We start from the raw sequence: 26302 nt of genomic DNA on the forward strand, positions 1-26302 counted from the left end.
CTGGTATATAATCTGGATTGACAACCTCAACGCCCAGATTCTGTGATTGCCCCTTCATGGGTAGTGCTTTCCTTGCCATGCTTTGTCTGGAGCTCCTCCCAGGGTGGTTCTCGGAGTCATGAATGCCATCTTTGTTTAAAGGGGCAGGAGGGAGAATAATCTAATTCTAACAAGAGAGAAGACAGTAAACCGATCCTGTGTTTCCATTGCTGTTGGAAAAAGAACAGTAAATGACAGCAAAATTGAATAGCTGGATACTTGCACGGTATAAATTACCCAGCGGAAGAGATGTGTTGAGAAGCAGAGTGAGGATTTGATCTCTGCCTTTCAGTTTTCAGTCATTGTCAACCACGAAGTACAAAAGTTGGCTCAGCAAACCTTGGCTTCATCCAGGATCCTAGGGAGAGAGCCAAGAGATTTGTTTCCCCTGCTAAGTTGCTCAGGATTGGGCTTTTGTGGATATGTTTACATTGGTGAATAAAGCCAGAGTACTTAGTCATTTTGCTACAGTAGTGTTTTTCAAACTGTGGGTTGTGCCCTATTATTGGGTAATGAAATTAATTTAGTAAGTCATTACTAACTTTTCTTTCATGAAATAGTATATAAAATAGAATAAAATGGGGTAGAGTTGAATGGAATAGAAAACATCCAAGTGCATCCCATGAGTGAGAATCTTATTTCATGGAACTTTTGTTTTAGGAAGGTATACCTATATCTATGTATATGTGTTACAGATTAAACTATAATTTTTATTGTGGGTCATTGTCAAATAACTATTGCTAGTAATTTTTTACATTAGAATTTTTTTTTTCATTTTTCTGGCAATATTTTTGTATGTAAACCATTTCCAAAAAGTTATTTCTTTGGAATTGAACGGATTAAACCTTAAGGTTTGGGGTTGAGGTGAACAGGGAAAGTCCTCATATTGCTAGGAATAGTAATTATTTTCTTGCTGATCAAAACTCCAAGTAGAAAAAAATGGGGCTTATCTGAAGCTGTCTTTTTTATGGTTCTGTAGAAACTCTGATAATGACATCTCTTTTCAAATGGAAAACACCCCAAGGTTAGAAAATCGCCATAGTGGCATTCAAATACCAAACCGTGGGTCCCCATGCTTTAACAGGAAGATGGCTCATAGTGATACTATATATCTACTTGCCTGTAATTGGAGTTAAGAATTTACCAAACACTGAAGTCACTAGTAGTTGGTTGTGATGACATGTGCTGATTTTAAAACTTTACTATGATAATTTGATACTAGAATAAATTTCCAAGTGTGCAAAGTTTTTTCCCCCAATTCAATTTAATTCAGATCTATATTAATTGCTTTGAGTTAACATTAAGTGGACTCATGAACGTGAGTGAGATCTAGCTAGTGGTCCAATTGTATATAAGTAAGTTTCCCATACATGGGAAATTTGCATGTAAGTACCTATATACAGATCATATTAGTATATAATACATTCCGCCAAATATAGCCATTCATTGGTACTTCATCCTTATGAAGCTAAAGTAAATAAATATAAATAAAAATAGTCACTCTAGAAAAAGTCAGTGACTGCCTGGGGTGCTATTTGAGAAGGATTTGGGGTTGTGTTTGGCCTCAGCAGTAAGGAAAGGTTGCTTTTGATTAGTCATATCTGTGATGAACATGGGGAGAGGACAGTGGTGATATATATGCCACATGTTTATCTTGGAACTTTTCAATTTAGTAAATCGTTATAGTATCTTGGAAGCATGAGTTGCTTCCTCCATTTTATAGGGGGAGGGAGAGAAATATCAGATGGATGTAACCCAAATTTAAACCTTTCCAGAGTTAAACCTTTCAGTATTTCTTGCTCTTGTTTTATTTCCATTTACATTCATCTAGATTATTTGTCTAGATGCTGCCTCATAAGTGCTTATGTCTGCTTACTCCTTCCCATTCCCATTGCCACTGTTACATTTTTGATCTTCGTTAAAAGAACTATTATAGGGGCTTTCTAGATCACTTGCCTGCTTCTGGTGCTTCAATTTTTGGTAGGGACAGCGGTCATGGGTTCCATTGAAAACCATGGGAAAGCTATGTACCATCTCTCAGAAAACAGAATGCTTACACAAACTCCTGTCAATTTGTTCAAGGAGGCTGTGAATTCCCTGAGGTCTACACTTTGTTAAAAACTCCTAGTCTAGTTTTCTCCCTGCAATCCATCCCTCAGATTTCTATCAGAGTAATATTCCTAATACGCAATTTGGATCATATTACTCTCTGCTCAGAATCATTTCATTTCCCATTGCCTTTGGAACATAAGTCCCGTTTGCTTGGATTGGCATCCAAACTCTTTCAAGCTCTCAACTTGTAGTCTCACTGCTCCTTCATCGCCCCTGCTCCCCGCTCCCAAATACACAACCTTCTAAGCCAAACCAGAATACTTGCTATTCCCCCCGTGTTTCCTGTTCCCACAGTCACTGCTACCTGAACATCCTTTCCTCCTATTTAGGCCCTTTCTAACCTTCAAGTCCAGGGTCTGTTCTGATTCTCAGTTATTTTTGTGGATGTAGCTCTCAGCACTGAGTAAGACCTCCTATAACGGCTTTCACATCGTGGTGGTATATTTACCCGTTTGCCCTCAGTTCACTTCCTTGCCCTTCCCTTGTGTTACTGAGAGGCTGCCCCCTAAGGGTTGTGCTGTCCAGGTTCCTGAGTCAGTTGGCTTCCATGTGGGTTCAGCCATTGGAAAGCCCTGGAGGGAGAACAGAAGACTGAAGGAAGGGAGAGGCCAGGATATTTCTTGCCCACACTCTGCCTCAGACAGGAGCTCTGATGGCAGCTGTGTCTCCTCTAGGGCTTCAGCTCCTACTAGAGAGGCCCTGTGAACTTGCAGCTTCTTCTGGGTGACCCTGGTCCCAGGGCTCCAATATCAACGCTTGCATTCTTTGTCCCTATAGTTCAGGGATTCCTGCAATTACTGAGTTCCTGGCTGCCTCATTCTTCCCTATTTGCCTTCGTATCTTTTCCTTCACCTATGTAATCAATTCCCTGGATTATAGTTTTCTGTTTAAATATGAGACCAGTTTTTATTTTTCTGGTTGAACCTTGACTGATACAGCTGGCATTTGGTAGATATTTGCTGAATTTTATTGATTAATTTTAGGCCATCTTCTGGGTGGGCATCTCTTTTGGGAGTGAGCCAGGGGTAGGTCCTATATCAGTTATTGAGTGCACAGTAGCATTACATGATTTGTTACCTGAATAGTAAGAAATTACCTCAAAACTCAACGATTTGAAACAATGGTATTTGTAAGTTCACAAGTCTGAGAGTTGGCTGGCTGCTTCTTCCACTTCCAGCTGGGCCTACTCATGCATCTGTGGCCATCTGTAGGTCAGCTAAATGGCTCTGCTCATCTTGCCTGGTCTCTCTCATACGTATGGGGCTTTGGCTGGTCTAGGCTGATCTAGGACGGCCTTGGCAGAGACGACAGACATGACTCAACTCCACTCCATGTTTCTCAACTATGACAGCCTAGCCCAGTCATGTTCTCATGGCAAGAGAAAATACATTAACAAGAACTTTTTCAGATTTCTACATGCAGCATACCTGCTAACATTCTATTGACCAAAGCAAGTGTGGCCAAAACCAGAATCAAAGGGGACAGGAAAATAGACTCAACCTCTTTAGTCAGAGGAACTACAAAGTTACTTGGCAAAAGGGTAGGTCCGGGGAGGGGTGAAGAATGTAGGCCATTAATGCAATGTAATAAGTCTATCTCAGGCTCCATAAAATTTGATGAGAGAGCTGAGACTTAAAAGATACATAGATAAATAGACAGGTAGATAGATAGATAGATGACATTATTTTTTTTTTGCCGTAATATTAACCCTTTTAAAATGAAAACTTTATAATAAAATACACATTATGTATTTGCTAGTTTTTCTGTACAGTTCATTTGTACATAGCTACTGACTGAAAAAAAATAAACCAAGTAAAGACCCATTTATAAATAACATATTAATAAACCAAGTTAAAGGGACTTTATTTATCCTTTAACCTTCAATTTGCATTAATTGGGAGCAGTCATGGCAAATTGTGCCAACTTCACCTCGGGTCAGATGGCTTAACAAAATGAACTGTTTCATGCCCAGAAATAAATGTATTCCAAATATAAATATGAATCAGTTACAAAACAGATTCTTTTGAAAGTACAAAATAGCCGCACTGTTAATATATTTGTGCTCCAATTAAAAATGTGTAAAGAACACACATTCTGGACTAAAGTTGTCCCAGGGAGTGATTCTCATTTTTGCTTTGAATCTCATGTGAACAAACTGGGCAGCGTCCTCTGAGCCATGAGCGAATTCACAGCTCCCTGTTTTCTAAAAAGGAGAAGAATTGAAAATGGGTGTGTTTAAGTTGGAAGGGTCTGGGGCTTGTCCCTGCTGCTTTAAATTTCCTTCATCCCTAGAAAATCACTTCACATCTGTCTCTTTCGAGTACTCTAATTTGGTTTGGTCTTGGTTTGAGGCGCGCCATGAAAGAGATGCTGTCTGTTTGCATTATTGCAAAATTCGGGAGCCACCTCAGGGACATGGCTTTTCGATTTTCTTCTCTGCAGCTTTATCTTCAAAACCTGAGCCTGTTCTCAGTAATTCAGAAGGAGGCTCATGACATCTTACTGCCTGGGTGAGAATCCGGGCTAGCCTCGTCTTCCCTGTTTGACTTTGGGCGAAATTTTAAACCTTTCTGTGCCTCTCCTTTCCTCATCTGAAAATGCAGTTATTAATAATGCCTGTCTCATATGATCATGGTGAGGATTAAGTGAAATTAGATGAAAGAATTAGCATCACTCAGCCCAAAAAACATGCTTAATAAGTGTTATGTATAAAAATGTTTATTATTATTACTTGTGACGTGAGTATTTTTAGGTTGTTTTCACTGAGTAAGGTTCACACATAGTCTTCAAAGTCTAAATCAGAATTATACCCTCAAAAAATAAATCAAAGTCCAATATCATTTTCGTACAAAAGGCACTGTTTGGATCCAGCACCATGGCCAAGTGGTTAAGTTTGCACACTCCGCTTCCATGGCCTGGGGTTCACCGGTACAGATCCTGTGCGGGGACCTACACACTGCTCATCAAGCCATGCTGTGACAGCATCCCACATAGAAGAACTAGAATGACTTACAACTAGGATACACAACTATGTACTTGGATTTGGGGAGAAAAATAAAAGAGGAAGAATGGCAACAAATGTTATTGCAGGGCCAATCTTCCTCACCAAAAAAGAAATAAAAAGCATACCTCAAACCTCAAAAGGCACTGTTTGTTTTAGATATTAATGTCAAAAGTAGTGATATATATTTACTCATATTTGCCAAAAAGCCACAACAACAGTTACAAACACAGACTTCTTCCTGGCCTTGTCAATTTAGCCTTTGAGAACGCTTTTAGAATATGCTTCTTAAATGTCTCAGTCTTCAGCCTCATACTGTCAGTTTCTGATTGTTTAGCAAACAGTGAGTTGATATTGATGGCTTGCAATTTGAAGACTTATGACAAGACTAGTGTAGAGAGACGTTGAAGGAAATAGATAAATACAACCCCAAAGTCTACCTTAATGTTATTTTTAAAGGGAGGAAAATTAATAAGTAGATCAATTTTTAACAAACATATTTTGCCTTCCAACATGTTATGCATCAATTCTGCATAGAGTCATAGGACAGAAGAGCCACTGTTAAAACAAGACAAGGTAGCAGCTTGAGAAGCTCAGAGTCGAGTCACAGAGAAGAACCACAGAGAAAATTCGCACGTACACACATGCACCTACACACCCACACATAACCAACAATCACTTTAATGATATAACAAGTGCTTTTCTGGAGCCACAAACATTGGGTCAGGTGGAAAGACAATGACTAAGCATGTATTTGTTCAGTGTGGCAGTCAGAGGGGATGTGCTGTCACTGATCACCATGCGTAGCTCTCACATACATAATGTTGAGTCAAAAATGTAGAATGGCAGATACCCATACATAGATTCATATCATATAGGTAAATTAAAAATGCACAAACACTGTGTCTTGTCCTGGATACACATATGATGTGTAAATGTAAAAAAAGTGGACTGGAAAGATACAAACAAATTCGTGGTCTGGCTTTGGTGTGGGATTGTCAAGGAGATTACGTCTATGCTCTTTTTTTTAATTAAAAAAGTTATCATTTTGATACAGCAGACATGACAGATGTTATCAGTGGTCCATCCTGCGTAGCAAGAACCCAGACGTTCTTTCTACCCACCTGTGCTTTTCTATGATTTCTAAGTACCCCACGTCAAGAACAATAAAAATTGCAGAACCACAGTTAGTTGAAAGGCAGCTTCTCGCTTGTGCAGACAGAAACTTGGGGACATCGTCTGCTGCGCAAGCAGATGCCACAGTCTGTTTGGCCGTCTCTTTCATCTGCTTATAACTGTGCAAAGTATCCCCAATATAGTCCCACTTAACACAACCTAGACAGCCCCATGGCTTTATGCTCAGATGCCTACCCTGATGAATAACCTGTCATTTCACCACAGGGCACAGCTGAAGCTTTTGTTTAAGACCCATCCCAGGAACTGTCCTCTGAGACCCAACTGTACCCGCCTTAGCACAGACTTTCTAAGTTGTGTAAGATTCACATTTGCCTTTTAGTCATCTTCCCGGCTGGGATTTCAAAACTCCTGAATACTGGGCACAGAAAAGCAGGTCTTTGGGATCCGCCAACGGTGCTCCGTACCTATAATGTGTATTACTGTCCTTATGTTCAAGTCTCTTTCTCTGAAACCATCTCCCCTTTGGAACAAGATTTTATCTAAGGCTATTTGCATTTATTCAAAATCAGACACAGCTCGGAACCCAGACCCTATTTAAACATAGAAAGAAGAGCAGTTGCAGATTAAGCAAATGTTGGGGAACTTTAAAAAAAAAAAAAAAAACACTTGTATTTATCTTCTTCTGTTTCCTTTTTTTCCAGATCTGCGGTTTCCCTCCCATGGCCGTCCTGCGTGGGTGCCAAGTTCCACACGTGATTTAATGGATCAGAAGGTCAGATCTCAGGCTTGACTCGGCCGTTTGCAGCCTCGTGATCTTTATGATTAATTGTCACTTTTGAGCATTATGGGAATTACCTTCTAATTTGTGGCGTCGCTGCTGTGTTGTTATTTAATAAAACTATGTTGTTGTTTAACATAGTTTTGAACTCTGCAGGTATTCAGGAGAAATATAGAACATTCAATGGGCTAAAAAAACATGATGGAGAAAAGGCATGCTCCAAATTCACTTGGGGGAAGAGTAATAAGAGGACAGGAGAGAAAGGAGCCGATATTTCATTGTTATGCGGGGAAATTGTGCTCCGTGAAGATCCAGCAGCCCTGTCCACGCTCCTTTCCTTTGAGAGCTAAACAAGGTGTAAGGAATTGGATCACCCATTGGTTAGAGCGAGTCGGCTAGGGTGTAAGCACCTGTGTAAGGAAGCTCTCCCTTCTTTACTGACAAGCCCTCTGAATTCCCCCTCCAGTCCCCAGATGTTTGGGAATATCCAGCAGCCTTTGGAACGCTAGGTCATAATTTGGAAGCCAGTTTGTTGACATTATTATAACAACAGTTTCAGTTTGTCTCTCCAGTTAAGATTGTGTCAGCACTTTCCTTTCTGTGTTTATTATTTTTAGCAGTTTAAAAGCTAACTGTGGAAAAATGGCTTTCTGGCTGTAAGATGACGTTCCGGCTGGGCCAGGGTCTGGTGGAGTCTATAGAGGTGCTCGCTGGTTGTGGGAGTCGGGGCTTTTGAATGCTGCCTTTGTGCCTCCCCTTGCTCAGGGCCTCTGGCCTATTGTCTGGGCGCCTCAGTTGGGGTGGCGCTATCTGATTGTAACCAGTACTAATATTACAGTGCTCAGTGCCCAGGCCCTCCCTGGGGGCCCCCAGTCTGGCTGCTTCTGTCTCCCAGCCCTCTCTCCAGGGGACCAGTGACAGCTCTCATATCAGAAATCACTATTTGTAATTTATAGACTGTTCAAGGGAAAGGGATCAGTAAGGATTGTCTAGACCTGAGGTTCTCTAACATTTTTTTTTTACAAAGAACCCTTTTCCTGAATGAAATCTTCCAGTGAACCCCAATTTGTAAGATGTGGAAAAGTCCAGCTGTTATGTTTGAAGGCGAACAGGGTGCTGCAAACCCCGCTCTTCTGCCTCCTCTTCACTCACCCCCAATCAAGGAGACTTCTGAGGTCCCCTCACCCCTCCCAGGAAACCTCCAAATCCTCAGAATGCTTGCACACCGTTCTTACAGGGCAATCCCCTCCATTTACAGATAAGGAAATTAAGAGGTGATTTTTCTAGATGCTTAAAACATGAGGCATTAGACACTAAAGAGTACACACTGTATTAACCTATTTTTATATAGTTCTAGACAAGGTACAACTAATCTATAGCGATAGAAATCAAAATAGCGGTTACCTCAAGAAGAAGAGGGGATTGCCGGGGAAGAGGCACAAGGGAATTTTCTGGGGTGATGGAAATCTATATCTGACATGTGGGCTACGTGGCTTTTGTCAAAACTCCTCTGTGCTTTTTCCTGTATGTAAATTATATCTCCATTAAAAACTGAAAAAAAGAGAGAAAGTAAAGCAAAAAAAATAAATCAGGCAATTAGTGAATGAAAACACTGATGAAATTCCTTAAAGCCACGTGGGCTGTTTATTGAGCCAGGTTTAAGGTCATGATGCAAAGTTTCAGAAGATAGACGGTGCTGCTCTTCTGACGCTTTCTTTGTGCAGTAATCACCAAAACCAGAAAAAAAGTTCCCAGAGAATTCCAGACAGTGGTACCACTGAATACCTTTGGGGGTCTTCTAGCCTATAATACAGCTGAAGAGTGATATGTGGGAGTTCTGGGAGTGGAAATCCTGGGACTATTCTTGATTCATGCATTGCTTTGACATGTACTACTGATAATGCTCAGGGAATTCTTCGTAATTTTTTAATTCTTTGCTCCGTTGTCTGAATGCTTTTCCATGACCTATAAAATGCAAGGTTCCTTCTCGCATATCTTAGCAGAATGGAACTTCTGGTGACTGAATTGGAAGTCAGGCCTCAAGCGACACGTACAAAACAGGCTGGATTCAGGCCTTTTGCTTTTGGTGTGTGTCAAGTACTCTAATGATTGCCCTTGTACTTATATCCTTGCAATAAGGCATTTTGACCCTTTAAAAAAATACTTTTATCCCCTTGAAATACTTTGAGCCAACTCAATTTAAATGTTTCTATTTGTGTGTTTTAGAAGTCCAGCGGTAACATGAAAAGTAATTATTTGGGTTGAAATGCCGCTGAGGACATAGGCCAGGGCAGATAGGACCCAGCAGCCAACTATGCCTTTTGGAGCTTGATAAGGAAACTGGGCTGGGAAGAGCAAGGAAAATGTTTTTGAAAAGGAAATGACAGTGTTAGAAAATGGTAAGAGAGAGTCACCTGGAGGTGGGTAGGACGAATTTGAAGGTTCTCAACTCTTCCGGCCTTTGAGACTATGTTACTTTTCTTCAGAAAGAACAAACTATTGCTTGAGTGATTTCCCAACAAAGGGCCAAAGGGCCAAAGCCTATTTAACTCACAAGATGAGTCCATATTAACAAAAAATAGTTCACTAATGAAATTATGGTAAAACCAGATTGTCCATAAAAAAGAACATTTTAAACAACCAGGACATTTTCTAACCACACATACCATGCTTTGTCTGCACATACGCAGATTTACTAATCAAATCAAATCTAATTTAGCAAGATTTTTAGCCAACCAATTTAGTTTGATGTGCATAAGAGCAGAAATGAAATTATACAATGTAAGAGTTTTGAGCCGAATTTGCTTTTTTGCAATCCTACGCCTATTTGAAAGGAACTGTTTCTTCAAGTCATTAAGAGTCAACTCATCAAAATGGAAGGTACTAAGGCAGAAATTGGATGTTGTCTCCATTCCAGTGACGTGGGGCAAGTGATTCTCCTGAAGCCAATGTTCTTGAAATGTATGCATGTATGTATGTCTGTGCATTTATCTATCGGCACATGGTCTTAGGAAAATGCAATGTGTATATAGTCAGATTTCAGTTATTCATGAGAATGAGAGTAAAATGTCAATGATTGAAGTCCAATCTGTTGATATTTTTTCCCATTGACTTTTAAAAATCAGCAATCTGAACTTTTTCAACCACTAAACCACTTATAAGGGCTGTTAAAAAGTAGAAAAATATCCTAATTTGAGTTTTATCCCATTTTCCTTCTCTCAACTATTTTTCCTACTGGTGCTATTGGGCTAATAACAACTAAAAAACAGGATAAAAGAAAAATAGCAAACACTTTAATGTGCGTATTATTATAGTCTCAGTTTCCAGACAAAGAAACTGAGGGTAAAATTGTCAGGAGCGATGTCTAAAGATGACACCACCACAGTGGCAAGGCTGGCCTTGAACTCAGATCTTTCTGTCTGTAAGCCCGTCTTAAGAAGAGAAGCAGTGGGTTGAAACTAATCAACATATTACATTGGCTAGATGGGAGAAATAGCTAAATTTGTGCAGAGAATAAACTACTATTTGGGGCCTGTCCATACCAGAACACCATAAATAACAGTGACAAATACGCAAAAGTTTATTTTTCTCTCCAGGGCAGCAGGTAGGATGGTTCTATGACAATCAGGAACTCAGGCACCTTCTATCTGTCTATATTTCTCTTCTTAACATGTAACTTTATCCTCAAAGCTGCCTCTTGGTTCAAGATGCCTACTGGAGATCTAGCCATCACGTATAAATTCTAGGCAGCAGGAAAGATGAAGAGAGGTGGGTAAAAGGCACCTATTACCAGCTATATTTTTTCCTCTTTAGGAGGCCTCACCGGAATTCCTTACCCAGCAATTTCATCTACCAACTCCTAGTTGCAAAAGAAGCCAGAATGTGTGGCTGGTTACCTTGCCATCCAGAAATGAAATGAGATTTCATTATAAAGGAATATCATGGAGGCACCTAGCACACCTGGTCACAATTAGGCAGCTATTAGAGGCTCTTCAATTACGGAGAGAAAAGATCAGGGTGGTGCTTTAGAGGATGTGCTCTCGTAGCCAGCTGCATGGTGGGTGGAAGGCGGAGCAATAAGATCTAGGTTCAGCACTCCAGTTTACGGCCATGAGCTTTGTAGTAGGGAGGTGGCATCAGGGACAGGAGAGAAGAGATGAGTGTGACAGAATTTGTAAAGAACGAATTGACCAAGGAGAATGTATTCATTAATTAGTGGTGCAATTTAAAACTGTTTAAGCAAACACATACACACACACGTGTGTGGGTGTGTGTATACGTATAAAAATACATTATATATGTATTACATATACATATGTACACTTACATATGTATATGTAAATAATTATTGTATATGTATATATTATATATATGTATCATTATATATGTATCAATATAGATATATGAATGGCATATATATATATATGAATGTACACTTACATATGTATATGTAAATAATTATTGTATATGTATATATTATATATATATGTATCATTATATATGTATCAATATAGATATATGAATGGCATATATATATATGAATGTACACTTACATATGTATATGTAAATAATTATTGTATATGTATATATTATATATATATGTATCATTATATATGTATCAATATAGATATATGAATGGCATATATATATATATATGAATGGCAACCCAGGAAAGACATTTAGCTAAACTTCTAGAAAGAGGATCTGGGTAAACAAAAAGCTTACACAGCGTTTTTCTATGTAGCAAATTGGCTGGGAATCTAATGATGCAGTCTATTGGCAATAGATAAACGATACATAGAGAAACACGTCCACACATGCAACACAAACAGCATAAAACATTCCTGGGGCTCCATACCACCAATAGCAATGATTTTCAAACCTTGGACATCCCTCAAAAAAGGAAAAAAGAAAACAAAAAAGTGGCCAAATTATAGACTTTTAAGGGGAAGGAGAGGAGTTGTAAAGATAACTAAGAAGTTATTGTAGGAGACCAAGTTAGAGGAAGCAGGAAAGTCAGGTTGGAGAAGGAAACCAGTTTTTCCTCCTTTCTTCTTTTCTTTCTTACCCCCCCTCCAGATTCCTTCTTTCTTTACTTTTTGGAGGAGTAGAACCATTAATTTGGTAACCATATTTTTCTAGACTGTTCAGTACAAGCTCCAAAATGAGAAAGAATTTAGCCCCCAAGTCATCATCACATCCCTCTTGTTAAGGCAGCAGGAAATATCTTGCCATTTTGCAGATGACAAAACCAAAGCCCATCTGTGGTGCTGGTAGGATGGTGCTGGAGCCCCTGGCACAGCTGTTTTGGAACTCCTTGCATCCATGGTATACAATACACCCACATATGCACACATCCCTTGTGTGTATAATCCACAGCAAAAATCACCAAGTATGGCAATACAACTTCCTTGGTACTGGTTGGTTGACATCTTTGGCTGCAAGGGAAAAACTATTTTTCATTTTAGCATTTAAAATCAGCTAACATTGAATAAGCATAACTTCATTTTCTGATTTTAATCTCCTCTGATTGCACTTCATAAATTACTAATGTGAGTCCTATTTTTTCCCATCACGTGTTGGAGAGGGGCAGGTTTGGTTGGGCATTGGCCACCTGCTGCTCCAAGTGTCTTCTCTGGAAGCCTGCTGAGGCAAGCCTTGTAATTTCTGCTGTAACGTCCTGGACAAAGTCTCTCATTAAAAATTAAATGCCTATAGACTTACATGGTAAAAGAATAAAAACATGCAGGGGAAAAATAATCAACGTAAAATAGTGACTAGCTTGGCAAGAGAAAGGAGGCAGAAGAAAGAGATTGGGAGATAGATAATTAGTTTCGTTATGTTTTATTTCTTATAAAAAGAGAGATGAAGCCGATAGAGCAAATCTGAATGGTGGGTCCATGAGTGCCTGTAAAATTGTTCAACATTATATCAGTTCCACACACGCAACATAATGATTCAGTATTTGTAGACGTTGCAAAATGATCACCACAGTAAGTCTAGTTAACATCCGTCACCATACATAGTTACAAAATTTTTTTTCTTGTGATGAGAGCTTTTAAGATTTACTCTCTTAGCAACTTTCAAGTATGCAATAGAGTATTTTTAATTGTAGTCACCATGCTGTACATTACATCCCTTGACTTATTTATTTTATAACTGGAAGTTTGTACCTTTTGACGCACTTCACCCGTCTCTCCCACCTCCCCAGCTCCTGCCTTCGGCAACCACCAATCCGTTCTCTGTTTCTTTGAGCTTGGGGTTTTCTTGTTGTTGTTGTTGTTGTTGTTGTTTTAGAAATCATATGGTATTTGTCTTTCTCTGTTTGACTTATTTCACTTATCGTCATGCCCCTGAGGTCCATCCATGTTGTCACAAATGGCAAGATTTCATTCTTTTTTATGGCTGAATAATATTCCATTGTATATATATACCACATCTTCTTTATCCATTCATCTATCAATGAACACTTGGGTTGTTTCCATATCTTGGCTATTGTAAATAATGCGGCAGTGAACATGGGAGTGCATATGTGAGGGGGTAATTTTGTTTTGTATACCCTTTGAATGTGTGCAGTATTTCACAAATTAAAATTTAAATTAATTTTTTAATTCAGCAAATGCTCTTCATATAGGCAAAGTGATTTGAGCCCTTGAAATTCTTTACTCCACACATAACAATTTACTTAACATAATATATATGCTTCTATCTTTGCATATGCTACTTCCTGTCTCTGCCCTCTTTACCTTTTCTGTTCCCCAGATAAGTTCTCTTCACCTTGCCAGACTCAACTGTGGTATTGCATCCTCTTGGAAACCTTGTCTGACTCCCTGCGCCTAATTCATATCTGAGTTTGTAGGTCCTGCTCATCTCTCAAAGAACATAGTGCATATTTGTATCATGGCATGTATTACACTGTTGTGTAAATGTTGGTTTGTTTCTCTAACTTCCAGGACTATCACTTCTGGCTGCAGTCCTCCAGTGGGCACCATTTATACAGTGTCCAACCTGCACAATTGTATGGGGCAGTCCTGCCTTCTCCCCACCGGAGAGAGACCATCTTTATACCCCTAAGCAGAATACCTAGCCTAGTTCAAGTGCTGGAATAGAAACACATTTACGGAGCAAACACTTGTTTAATGAATGAAAAAGGGACTCCATGAAGAATTCTCTTTGACAAGTGGTTCTCAAAGTGTGGCCCCTGGATCAGCAGTATCTACATCACCTGGCCACTTGTTAAAATGCAGATTTTCAGGCCCCACCTTAGATCTACTAAATCAGAAACTCTGAAAGTGGAACCCAGTAAATTGTCTAACAAGCCCTCCAGATGATTCTGATGCATGCTTAACTTTAAGAAATACTTAGCCTGATCAAAACTAAGAGCGAAGATTTCATCTTACCTCAGTTGAGTCTAGAAGGGTGAAGAGAAGTTATATGGGGAACAGGAAGGGTAGAGGGGGCAGAGAGAGGAAGTAGCATGTGCAAAGACTCAGAAGATGATGTGTGATTTGTAAGTAGATGGTTATGGATGGAGTAAAGAGTTGAGGCTGGCAGGACAAGAGAGCTGATGCTCAGGAGTCAGATCATGGAAGTCTGTCTGAGGTGTTTGGATTTTAATCTGACAGCAGTAAGGAGCCATTTAAAAAATTTAAATGAAGTGGCAATTTGATCCAGTTTTATATTTTAGAAAGTGTCGTATGGCAAGGATGTGACAGATGGGGTGGAGGTGAGATTGGCCACCTTGGCCAGGTACGCAGCTATTCATTAGCCTAGGTGTAAAATAATGAGAGCTGAACTAAGGCAGTTCCAGCGGGAATGTAGAGGATTGGATGGAGTAAAAAGTTATTACAAAAATAGAATTGACAAAATATAAGAATTGATAGAATGTAGGAAGCAAGAGGGAAGCCGTTAAGGATGACTCTCAGATGTGTATCTTAGGCAATGGATGTGTGTTGGTGCCATTCACTGAACGAAGACACAAGGAGGAGGAGATTTGGGAGCTGGAATAGGGGCTGGAGAAAGTGAGATGTTTATAGAACATTCTTATCGAGGCAACAAATGCCCACAGATATATCCTAGGCTGGAAACTTCAGTTTGGATGGTATCTAAGTGTTAATCATTTATATATCATTAGAAACAGTGCTGCAGAAAATATACATAAATTCTGCCTTACTGTTTAATTATTTCCATAGGAGATATTTCTAGAATAAGTCTGTTAATAAATATAGCCAAAGTATTTTACAAATTATTTTTATTCTTTCATTAACATTGTAGAAGAGGGACAATCTCATCACATCTTCACTGACATTATTTCATCTTTACAAATTGGATATCCCAATAGTGAGGTTGCTCCGATGGATGGATACTATCTTGATTACTTGTAAGGTTGGACATCTTTCACTTTTTGTTGACCTTTATCCAAAGCTTATTCATTCATGTCATTCGCCCACTTTCTGTAGGATATTGATTTTTTTAACTGATTTTCAAGAACTCTTTTCCTCTATTAAGGATATTGTCTCTTTGCCCATCTCATGCTTTGCAAATACGGTTTTCCAATTTCTCGTCTGTCTTTGCTCTGGCAGTAGGTGGCTGTGCCCTCTGCCTGGAACACCTTCAGGTATCCCCCGAGATACCTAGTGGACTCACTCCCTCCCCTCCCTGCAAGTCTTTATTCAAATCTTCTCTCTCACTGAGCTCTACCCTGACCATCCTATTTAATATTCAACCTCCCAACAAGCACAGCCGTTGGCACTTCTGATCTCCTCTCTTGGCTCTACTTTTCTTTTTCCCATAGAATTTTTCACCTTTTCATATACAATATAATTTATTTATTTGTTAATTGTCAGTCTCTAGCCGCTAGACTGTAGTCTTCTTGATAGCAAAGACATATGGACCTTTGTCGTTTTGTACGTATATATACATGTATATATATATATATATATCCCAAACACCTAGAACAACGCCTGGCACATAGTAGATACTTAATATCTGTTAAATGAATATTGATTGCTTTTCTATTTTTATCTATTGTCCTAGAGTTTTAAATTTTAACCCATATAAATTTGACAGTCTTCCCTTTGCAATTTCTTCCTTTATTTTCATGCTTAAATATTTTCCCCATGTAGAGACCAATTAAACATTCAACTGTATTGATTTATTTTTTTTCTTTCGCTCTCCTCCCTCCCCCACTTTGCCTCTGGTAACCACCAGTTTATTCTCTGTGTCTACGTGTTTGTTTGTTTGTTCTTGTTATTTTTATCTTCCACATATGAGTGAAATCATACAGTATTTGGCTTTTTTCCATCTGACTTATTTCGCTTAGCATAATGCCCTCAAAGTTCACCCATGTTGTCGCAAATGGCAAGATTTCATCTTTTTTATGGCTGAGTTGTATTCTGTTGGATACATGTACCACATCTTCTTTATCCATTCATCTGTTGATGGACACTTAGGTTGTTTCCAAGTCTTGGCTTTTGTGAATAATGATGCAATGAATATAGGGGTGCATAGATCTTTTCGAATTAGTGTTTTTGTGTTCTTTGGATAAATACCCAGAAGTAGAATAACTGAATCATATGGTAGTTCTATTCTTAATTTTTTAAGAAATCTCCATACTATTCTGCATAGTGGCTGTACCAGTTTGCATTCCCACCAGCAGTGTCTGAGGGATCCCTTTTCTCCACATCCTCTTCAACACGTTATTCCTTGTCTTTTTAATAATAGCCTCTGACAGGCATGAAGAAATATCTCATTGTAGTTTTGATTTGCATTTCCCTAATAATTAGTGATGTTTAACATCTTTTCATGTGCCTGTTTGCCATCTGTGTATCTTCTTTGGAAAAATGTCTGTTCAGATCCTTTGCCCATTTTCTAGTTGAGTTTTTTGGTTTTTGTTGTTGTTGAGTTTATGAGTTCTTTATATATTTTGGCTATTAACCCCTTATCAGATATATGATTTGCAAATATTTTTCTCCTGATTAGGTTGTCTTTCCACTTTGCTGATGGTTTCCTTTGCTGCACAGAAGTTGTTAGTTTGGTGTAGTCCCATTTGTTTACTTTTTCTTTTGTTTCGCTTGCCTGGGGAGACATGATATTCAAAAAGATACTGCTAAGACTGATGTCCAAGAGCGTACTACCTATGTTTTCTTCTAGGAGTTTTATAGTTCAGGTCTTACATTCGAGTCTTGAATCCATTTTGAGTCGATTTTTGTGTGTGGTGTAAGAAAATAGTCTACTTTCATTTTTTTGTGTGTTGCTTGTCTAGTTTTCCCAACACCATTTATTGAAGAGACTTTCCTTTCTCCATTGTATGTTCTTGGCTCCTTTGTCAAAAATTAACTGTCCATAGATGTCTAGATTTATTTCTGGGCTTTTGATTCCGTTCCATTGATCCATGTCTATTTTTGTGCCAGGACCATGCTGTTTTGATTACTATAGCTTTGTAGTATATTTTGAATTCCAAAATTCAAAGGTGATACCTTCAGCTTTGTTCTTTTTACTCAAGATTGCTCTGGCTATTTGGAGTCTCTCTTGTTCCACATGAATTTTAGAACTCTTTCTCTATTTTTGTGAAAAATGTCATTGGCACTTTGATAGAGATTGCTTTGAATCTTTAGATTGCTTTAGGAAGTATGCATATTTTAACTATGTTAATTCTTCCAATCCACAAGCACAGAATATCCTTCCATTTCTTTGTATTTCCTTCTATTTCTTTCAATAATGTTTTATAGTTTTCAGTGTACAAGTCTTTCTCCTCTTTGGTTAAATTTATTCCTAAGTGTTTTATTCTTTTTGTTGCAGTTGCAAATGAGATTGTATTCTTGATTTCTCTTTCGGCTATTTTGTTGTTAGAGTATAGAAACACAACTGATTTTATATGTTGATTTTGTATCCTTCAAATTTACTGTATTCATTTATTACTTTCATTGTTTTTTGTTGGATTCTTTAGGATTTTCTATGTGTAAAATCATGTCATCTGCAAATAGTGACAGTTTTACTTCTTCCTTTCCAATTTGGATCCCTTTTATTTCTTTTTCTTGCCTGATTGCTCTGGCTAGGACTTCCAATACTATGTTAAATAAGAGTGGTGACAGTGGGCTTCCTTGTCTGTTCCTGTTCTTAGAGGGATAGCTTTCAGTTTTTCTCCATTGAGAATGATATTAGCTGGTGGGTTTGTCTTATGCGACCTTTATTATGTTGAGATACTTTCCTTCTATACCCATTTTATTCAGGGTTTTTATCATAAATGAATGCTGTATATTGTTTAATGCTTTCTCTGCATCTAATGAGATGATCATGTGATTTTTATTCTTCATTTTCTTAATGCAGTGTATCACATTCATTGATTTGCAGGTGTGGAACCATCCCTGTGTCCCTAGAATGAATCCTACTTGATCATGGTGTACGATCCTTTTAATGTATTCTTGTATTTGATTTGCTAATATCTTGTTGAGGATTTTTTCATCTATGCTCATCAGTGATATTGACCTGTAATTTTCCTTTGTTGTGTTATCGTTGTCTGGTTTTGGTATCAGGATAATGTGGGCCTCATAGGATGAGTTAGGAAGCATCCCCTTCTCTTTAATTTTTTGGAAGTGTTTGAAAAGGATAGGTGCTACGTCTTCTTTGAAGGTTTGGTAGAATTCACTGGGAAAGCCATCTGGTCCTGGACTTTTGTTTTTGGGAGGTTTTTGATTATTGTTTCAATCTTCTTACTAGCGATCATTCTATTCAGATTCTCTATCTCTTCTTGATTCAGTTTTGGAAGGTTGTATAATTCTAAGAATTTACCCATTTCTTCTAGATTATCTAATTTGTTGGCATATAACTTTTCATAGTATTCTTTTATAATCCTTTGTATTTCTGTGGTATTCATTGTCATTCCTCCTCTTTCATTTCTGATTTTATTTATTTGAGCCTTTTCACTTTTTTTCTTGGTGACTCTAGCTGAAGGTTTGTCAATTTTGTTTATCTTTTCAAAGAATCAGGCCTTAGTTTCATTGATCTTTTCTATTGTCTTTTTATTTTCTATTTCATTTGTTTCTGCTCTTATGTTTATTATTTCCTTCCTTCTATTAATTTTGGTCTTTACTTCTTCTTTTTCTAGTTCCTTTAGGTGTGTTGTTGGAATCTTTATTTGTAATTTTTCTTGTTTCTTGAGGTAAGCCTGTATTTCTATAAACTTCTGTCTTAGTACTGTTTTTGATACATCCTATAGGTTTTGGTATGTCATATTTTCATTTTCATTTGTCTTCAGGTATTTTTTTATTTCACCTCAATTTCTTCATTGACCCAATTGTTGTTCAGCTGTATTTTCTTGAGTTTTAAGTTTCCTTAAAATAATTGCTCTTTAAACCATTTGGCATTCACTAGAGTGTATAGTGTGAGATGGGGCTCTAACTAGGTATTTTCTCCAAATCATCAATTTCATTTCATTTTTTTTTAAACTGCTTCATCCCTCTATCATTAGTTTATAAGTCTATCTTTTAAAACTCCTATATTAAATTCATACAGTAGGGTCTGAGTAGAACCTAGACTAGCTCAATAGAAACTAGAATGTTCCATCTACTGATGAATGTTTTAAACCTTTGCCATTAGGATTTGCTAACAGTTTTATAGCAAGTCTTTGGTTGAACTAGCAGCAGAATTCAAATTTTTTAATTCCTGAATACATCCATTTGAGTTAGGAGAATGAGGGAGGTCCTTCAGCATTTACTTGGATGAACAAAATAGTTCATCAAAATATGTTTATCTCTTTCATAAAATGGTCAAATTACCTAGTTTATTTTAAACACAAGTTTTTGCAATTGTTGATTTCTGTGCTGTGTTGACTTGTTTCATGAATACCCTCAATAGCAACCATTTGAGAAGACCACATTGATTACATAGCTTTTTCTTGAAATGTGAAGAGATCATGCCAAGGCACAATAATTTCTGGTTTTGGATTATGCTTCCTGTTAATAATAGATGGAACAGCCAGTTACCAGCACCTGTTGGGCAAATATATTGTCAAGTAAATATTTATTAAGCTTTTCTCTGTGCAAAACATCATGCTTTGCCAATGGGAGGTGCAAAAAGTACAGCCAATTATACTTCCCCAAAGAAACTTAAACTTAGTTGGGGAGTCAGGATGCATACTCAGGAAAAGGCACACAGTAATGTTAGTTATTTGTTATTATTTATGTTTCTGGCGGAAGGAATGGGTCAGATTACATAGTCAAGATATTAAGAAGAGGAATAGAGGGTGATGGTTGCAGTAACCTATGAAACCGTTACTGAAGGGGTTAGAATTTGAATCAGGCTTAGAAAAATAAGGAGAATTTGACTTTTATAGAAGAGGAGAAAAGGAGGGGAAATTTAATAGTCCCAAAATCTATTTCCAAAGTTTAGTAGTTGTTTTATTTTTCATGTTTTCATTGTTGTTGTTACAGGCAATGAGTAGTTTCATTTTTTAGATAATTGCTGTATTATGGTTTAATACATGTCTGAACAGCTTTTATTTCTACTTTAAACATTTGATACACTAACACAGCCTTGAAGTTGAAATTAATCAATGAGGAAAATCCAGCAAGGATGGTTATATTTAGACTGATCATCAAAAGACAGCAGTAAACATGCTCCTTGATCTTTTAAAACTGTTTGCAATGAATTGAAGGTGGACCAATCGCTTCTTTCACTGCTCTTTTCTTCCTGTGAGAGGAAGCATTTGTTATGGCAGGTATCATGCCAGCCATTAGTCATCAATGTTAACAGGGTCGGAGGGAGCAGAGATGAGCTGCTTATTCCACATAATCTAGAGACCAAGATTTAGTAATGAGCATAACCTTTTTCTCCCAGCAAATCATTTATAACAGTGATTCATAAGTAGCAGAATTCACCTGATAGACCATATATTTGGTTTCTTTCTCTTTTACTCCTTCTTATTGTCTGAAAGGGGATCAAAGACAGCCAGAAGCAGGAAGCAGGAGCTTAATCCACAGTCTGAAGACACAGACCATGACTAGATAGGAGGAGCCTGTTGCAGTTATCCATTTTATTCATTTTACCTAGATGTTCCCATTTAATCCAAAATATTATCAAATATATTTTACATTTCCATTTTAATCAGAATTAATACAAATTTTGCAGCAGAGTAGACACAGCATTGGAATTTGCCTATTGTAAGAGCATTTACCTACTTGATTTTCTGATAATCAGGAGTAAGAGACAGTCCAGTATATCCCAGTTGGCAACCAACATAGTACACAGACCTTCAGTTTTCTAGTTTAAGCTTGGCTTCACTTTATTTGTATCTTGGATTTGTGAATTATGGCTGTTCTGCTAAATGATATGGTTCGTATTTTTCTTTAATTTGTTGTTAATGAAAAGCAACTGTTTTGCCATTAAAATTCAAAGAGAGTAGAATTTGAAGGTAAAAAGTTAATATATATTCAGTTTTCTGTATATGTATTATATTTCACAATAAAAAAGAGCTTCCGACAGAAGAAGTAACTCTAATAAGATCGGCCAATGATATCTAGTAACAATTAGCCACAGAATTCCTCCAAGGAAGGCAACTGTGTTTATTTGGGGAAATGCCTTGACCAGTGTACTCAGAGGTAGAAAATTTCCAAGAGATCTGGGTGACCGGGGAACTATTTTGCTGGAGACGAGGAGAGTTCTGGTCATTATTGCAGAGGGAGAGGGAGAAAGAGAGGGAAAGAGAAGGAATGAATGAACAAGAGTAGACAAAGTGCCAGAGAGATGACAAAAGGCTATGAAGTTAGTGAAGTGACTCCTCTCTATGACCCCCCAGATCCTCAGTAAAGAAGCTGAAACACTTATGCCAGTAGATCTGTTGTAGAAAGGACCTACCTACCTTTGACTTAGGTCAATATAGGGTGAAACTGAAGCAGGTCAGCTGCCCACAGGAGTGGTATCTGAGGTATTGGCTGAAGGGATTATAGAAATTTGTCAGAATGGGGGTTCAGGCCAAGGTGGAAGGTGGTGGGGGATGTTTTATCAACAGATGTTACATACTATAATGTTTCAAGTAGTGCATCTCAAGTTTTAGTAATCATACAACCACCTGAGAATCTTGTTAAAAACACTGATTCTAAATCAAGAGATCTAGGGCAGAGTCTGAGATTCTGTGTATTCCTAACAAAGCTCCTGAGTGAGGCCTATGATGCTGCGTCAACAAACCACACTTTGCATAGCAAAGTGGCTCCAGGACCAGATTTCCCAGGTTCAAATCCTAGTTTTGTCACATCTTCTCTACACAACAGTGAGGAATTTATAACTTGCCTTTGCTTGTTTTCTCAGCCATAAAGTGGAGCTAATACCTCATAGGGTTCCTATGAAGATTAAATGAATTAATATACGTAAAATGCTTAGAATCGTGTGTGCCTGGCACATAGATGAGCGATGTAAGTGTTAGCAGTAGCTACTATCATTATTATTATTACTTACTTACTTGGAAATAAAGGAGCCAATCCTAGGAAAAGTTAAGAATTTCTTAAGACTCAGTCTGTTGCAGCAGTGAGAGCTTGAACTTTGATGTGAGACACAGACAGGTTCAACTCTCCCCTTCATGTCCTTGACCATTCACTCCTTTCTGCACTTGCAATAAATTGAATTCCTGAACTTGCTGAAAAGTTGCCTAGGCATGCATGGCTTATTTTTCCTCTAAACTTTTAGACTGCATAAGACTGCACCAGGTGATGCCTCTGTTCTGCACTGGACTTTATCGATATCTCTATTATAGGTCTATTATGTTGTAAATACTTAGTCAGGTGCCTCTCTCTCTCTCTCTCCCTCTCTCTCTCACACACACACACACACACACACGCACACACGCACACACGCCACTGAGCCTGGCTGGGGCAGAGGCTAGAATTATTCATCTTCTCACCCATCCCTCCTTCTGCCTTCCCTTTCCCTATCCTCACCCCTACCCCCCATGCCAACACCTGGCACAGTATTTGGCACATAGTATGTGAGTAACACTCAATTATTATGGCAAAAAATCATCTGCCTGTAGGCAAGAGAGGCAGAAACATCATACATAAAAAAGATCATATGTAAGCCTCATTTTGACTTCCACTCAGTCTACTTCACCATTTTTTTTAGAATTTACCTACACCAAGGAGCTGAATATCAGCATAAATACACGGTGGTACACATACTTACTTAGAATTAAAAAACAGTGGATGTGATGGAAGGATCTGTGAATTTTTGTCTTTGCTATGAATACAAATTATTTTTTTCATATTTATCAGATAGGGAACGAGAGAGAGATGTTCCACTTTAAGCAAACCTTACACGGGAACATTTGTATTTACAGAACAGATAAATTGAGTAGCAATTATTTATTTAGCAAAATTCTTCTTTACATAAGGATTCAAGATAGCTGCTTTATGTAGCAAGTTACAAATAAGCTTAGATGTGTTTTACACCAAACATTATCAGAGACCCAGCTGGGATGTAAAAGGGGTTCATTTGTAGAGATATTCTAGGAACAAAGTAGTTAAATATACGTTTGAAAGAACTAGTATATAGTAACTTTGATCCACTGCAAGATTCTAAAGTGATTTGGTGATAGACTCTCAGACTTAATTTCTCAATCCTCCTATTAAGATAAATTTCTACAGCTCGTTCTATGACTTCCGGAGTATCCTAGCAGAGGTCTGAAGGAGTATCTGCCCTTGCTTATGTCAGTTATTGGTTTCTGGTCACACAGAATGATAGAATTCTGGAGATGGGAGATTTCCTAGAGATGATCTTTTTTACCACTCAAAATGTGGTTATGGCCAGTAACGTTGGCACCACCTGGGAGCTCATTAGAAGCTCAGAATTCCAGGGCCCTCTCCAGATCTAGTAAGTCAGAATCTGCACTTTAACGAGATCCCCAGGGGATTCTTACACACGGTAAAATGGGAGAAGGTTGAGTCCATACTCAACGCCCTCGCACTCCACGTGGCTATCTGCATTGCATGATTGTTGTTGTTGCCACCCTAAGAACATTCAAAAATAAGACAGTGCTGTTGACAGCTCCAGTCTTGGCTTGGGGAACAGTTGCCATTTTAAAGGGCAGAAATGCTGTTCCCCAGAAGCAAAGAGAAAACAGGATCCTAAAAAAATATGGTTCAGAGCTGTGGTTGCCTGGGGCCTGAGTTTGTCAGAACAAGTCAACTTGCCAAGGAACATGAGAGTAACTTTATCTGTGGGCCACTTAATGCTCCTCCAAATGAATGGCATCATTTTATGGAATTCTGGGACACCAATAGGACTTCTTTTAAAAGTTTTGGAGGGAGTAGGAAGTGAAGTGAATGGGAGATAAATGGGCATGAACACAATGCTCATGAGAAATGTGTTTACGGCTAAATTCATTCATGGTTCTACCTCTGTACCAACCTGGAACTGACCTATTAAATAGTATCCAGACAGTGCTTGCATTGCAACGGCGGCAGGATGTTAGGAAGAAGAGACGGAGATAGAGGCTTTGATCTTTTCTAGAATAGATTAGATGCAGGGCTATAAAGTGAATGTGAGACTATACCCACATATTGTTCAGCTGTAGAAGATACAAGCTCCCATAACAAGAAATGTCTTTCGGTAGAATGTTCTAGATGAGTCAAAACCTTGATAATAACAATGGAAGAGAAAACAATTTACGATAATATTCCTTTGTACCCTGAGCAACTATACCCTGAAGCAATTAGCTTTCAGTTCAAAAGGAAAAGCTGAGGAGAGATTCTGCTGTGCCCAAGATCTGAAGACCCAAAGACAAAAGCTGCCTTCCTGGAGCTCCAGGCAACGACAGGAGCTTCGTTGCGTTGCTCTAAAAAACTTTATGCACTTTAATTACCCCTAGGAGGGGTCATAAGACGGAGGTGGAAGCTGGACCTGGCCCAAGACAAATACAATAAAATCTTTGTTATTCAGTGCATATAGATTAGATTAGCAACAACAAAAAAATGATACTTAACCTATTTACCCTCTTTTCCCAGGAACTTTTAAAAATCCTCAGAACCTATGGAAACTACGGTTTTGATTTGAAGATAAAAGGGTTCAACCTTCTAATGCTGGTTTATTTTCCTAAGTGATTAAGGGGACAAAGTGAAATTTATACTTATATGATTATTTCTCTCTAAATTGATAATTTTTTTTCTGCTTTATCTCCCCAAACCCCCCCTGTACACAGTTGTATATCTTAGTTGCATGTCCTTCTAGTTGTGGGATGTGGGATGCTGCCTCAATGTGGTCTCATGAGCGGTCCCATGTCCGCGCCCAGGATCCGAACCCTGGGCCGCCGCAGCGGAGTGCGCGAACTTAACCACTCGGCCACGGAGCCAGCCCCTCTAAATCAATATTTTACAAAAGTTCATTTTTTTTCCCAAACTCATCTCTAGTTTCTTACTTTAATGGACAGAGGGGAAAGGAAACCAGCAACTGGCCACTTGACCTTCCTGCAGCATAGCTAGCCCTCAAGTCCAGGTTGAAAATTCAAATGTCAGCGAAAGCTGGGGAGGTACCTTTAAAGTGAGCCACTTCTTAAGGAACTGAAAATTTGGACTTTTGAGCAAAATCCACTGTTTTTTCAAATGTTGACTCATTTACTATTATTATTATTTTATTTAAGACTAGACTTAGCAGTCAGAACACTGATGAAGGGTGGATTAGGTCAACAAGATGCCAATTAAGTCTTCAGCCAAAACATCAGTGGTGATTCTTAGTGAGAAACTGTGTCCAGTGATGGGAGGGCTGGGATGCTGCTAGACTTTAGGATCTTCAGAACAAGGGACAGTCCTACACCCAGCAATTTGTCCTGCACCAAATGTTGTAACACCCAGTTGAGCAACACTGAAAGAGTAATGGGAATTCTCCAGGTGCCCATGTGGTGTGGTCAGGTTCAACTCAGGTTTGGGGCCAAAGGCCTGTTTGATAATGAAGGGAAAATGCATTTTCCTGGAGCGTCTATTTCCTTTGATCAGGCAGGTGTGGCAGACACAGTAGGTTTCAGGGATTGGAGGTTTCTGATGGTCTTTGGCTTATTTCACATTTTGGCAAAGCTTTGCAAAAAGACTTTAGAAAAGACTTTATTTTCCTTCTTCTGGCTTTAGTATGCTTACATTCTTCAGAGAGTTTTAACTTCATCTCTAAAATAAAGTTTTCATACTTTATTTTTATGAAGTGGCTTTCAAACAGTGTGACCCCAAGAAGATGAACTGATTGAAGGTTTATGACTGAGAAAA

General features: G+C 38.4%; 1 protein-coding gene across 34 annotated transcripts in view; it reads left to right on the forward strand.

Moving 5' to 3' along the window:
- THRB (thyroid hormone receptor beta) overlaps positions 1–26302 on the forward strand; it is a 360916-nt gene that overhangs the window by 139265 nt on the left and 195349 nt on the right. For all 34 annotated transcript variants that reach the window (XM_070577483.1, XM_070577457.1, XM_070577464.1 and 31 more), the window contains one exon: positions 6991–7061. The gene's annotated coding sequence lies outside the window, so the exon portion shown is untranslated. The remainder of the gene's footprint in view (positions 1–6990; positions 7062–26302) is intronic.

This window comes from Equus przewalskii, chromosome 15 (genome assembly GCF_037783145.1).
Source record: "Equus przewalskii isolate Varuska chromosome 15, EquPr2, whole genome shotgun sequence".
Lineage (NCBI taxonomy): Eukaryota > Metazoa > Chordata > Mammalia > Perissodactyla > Equidae > Equus > Equus przewalskii.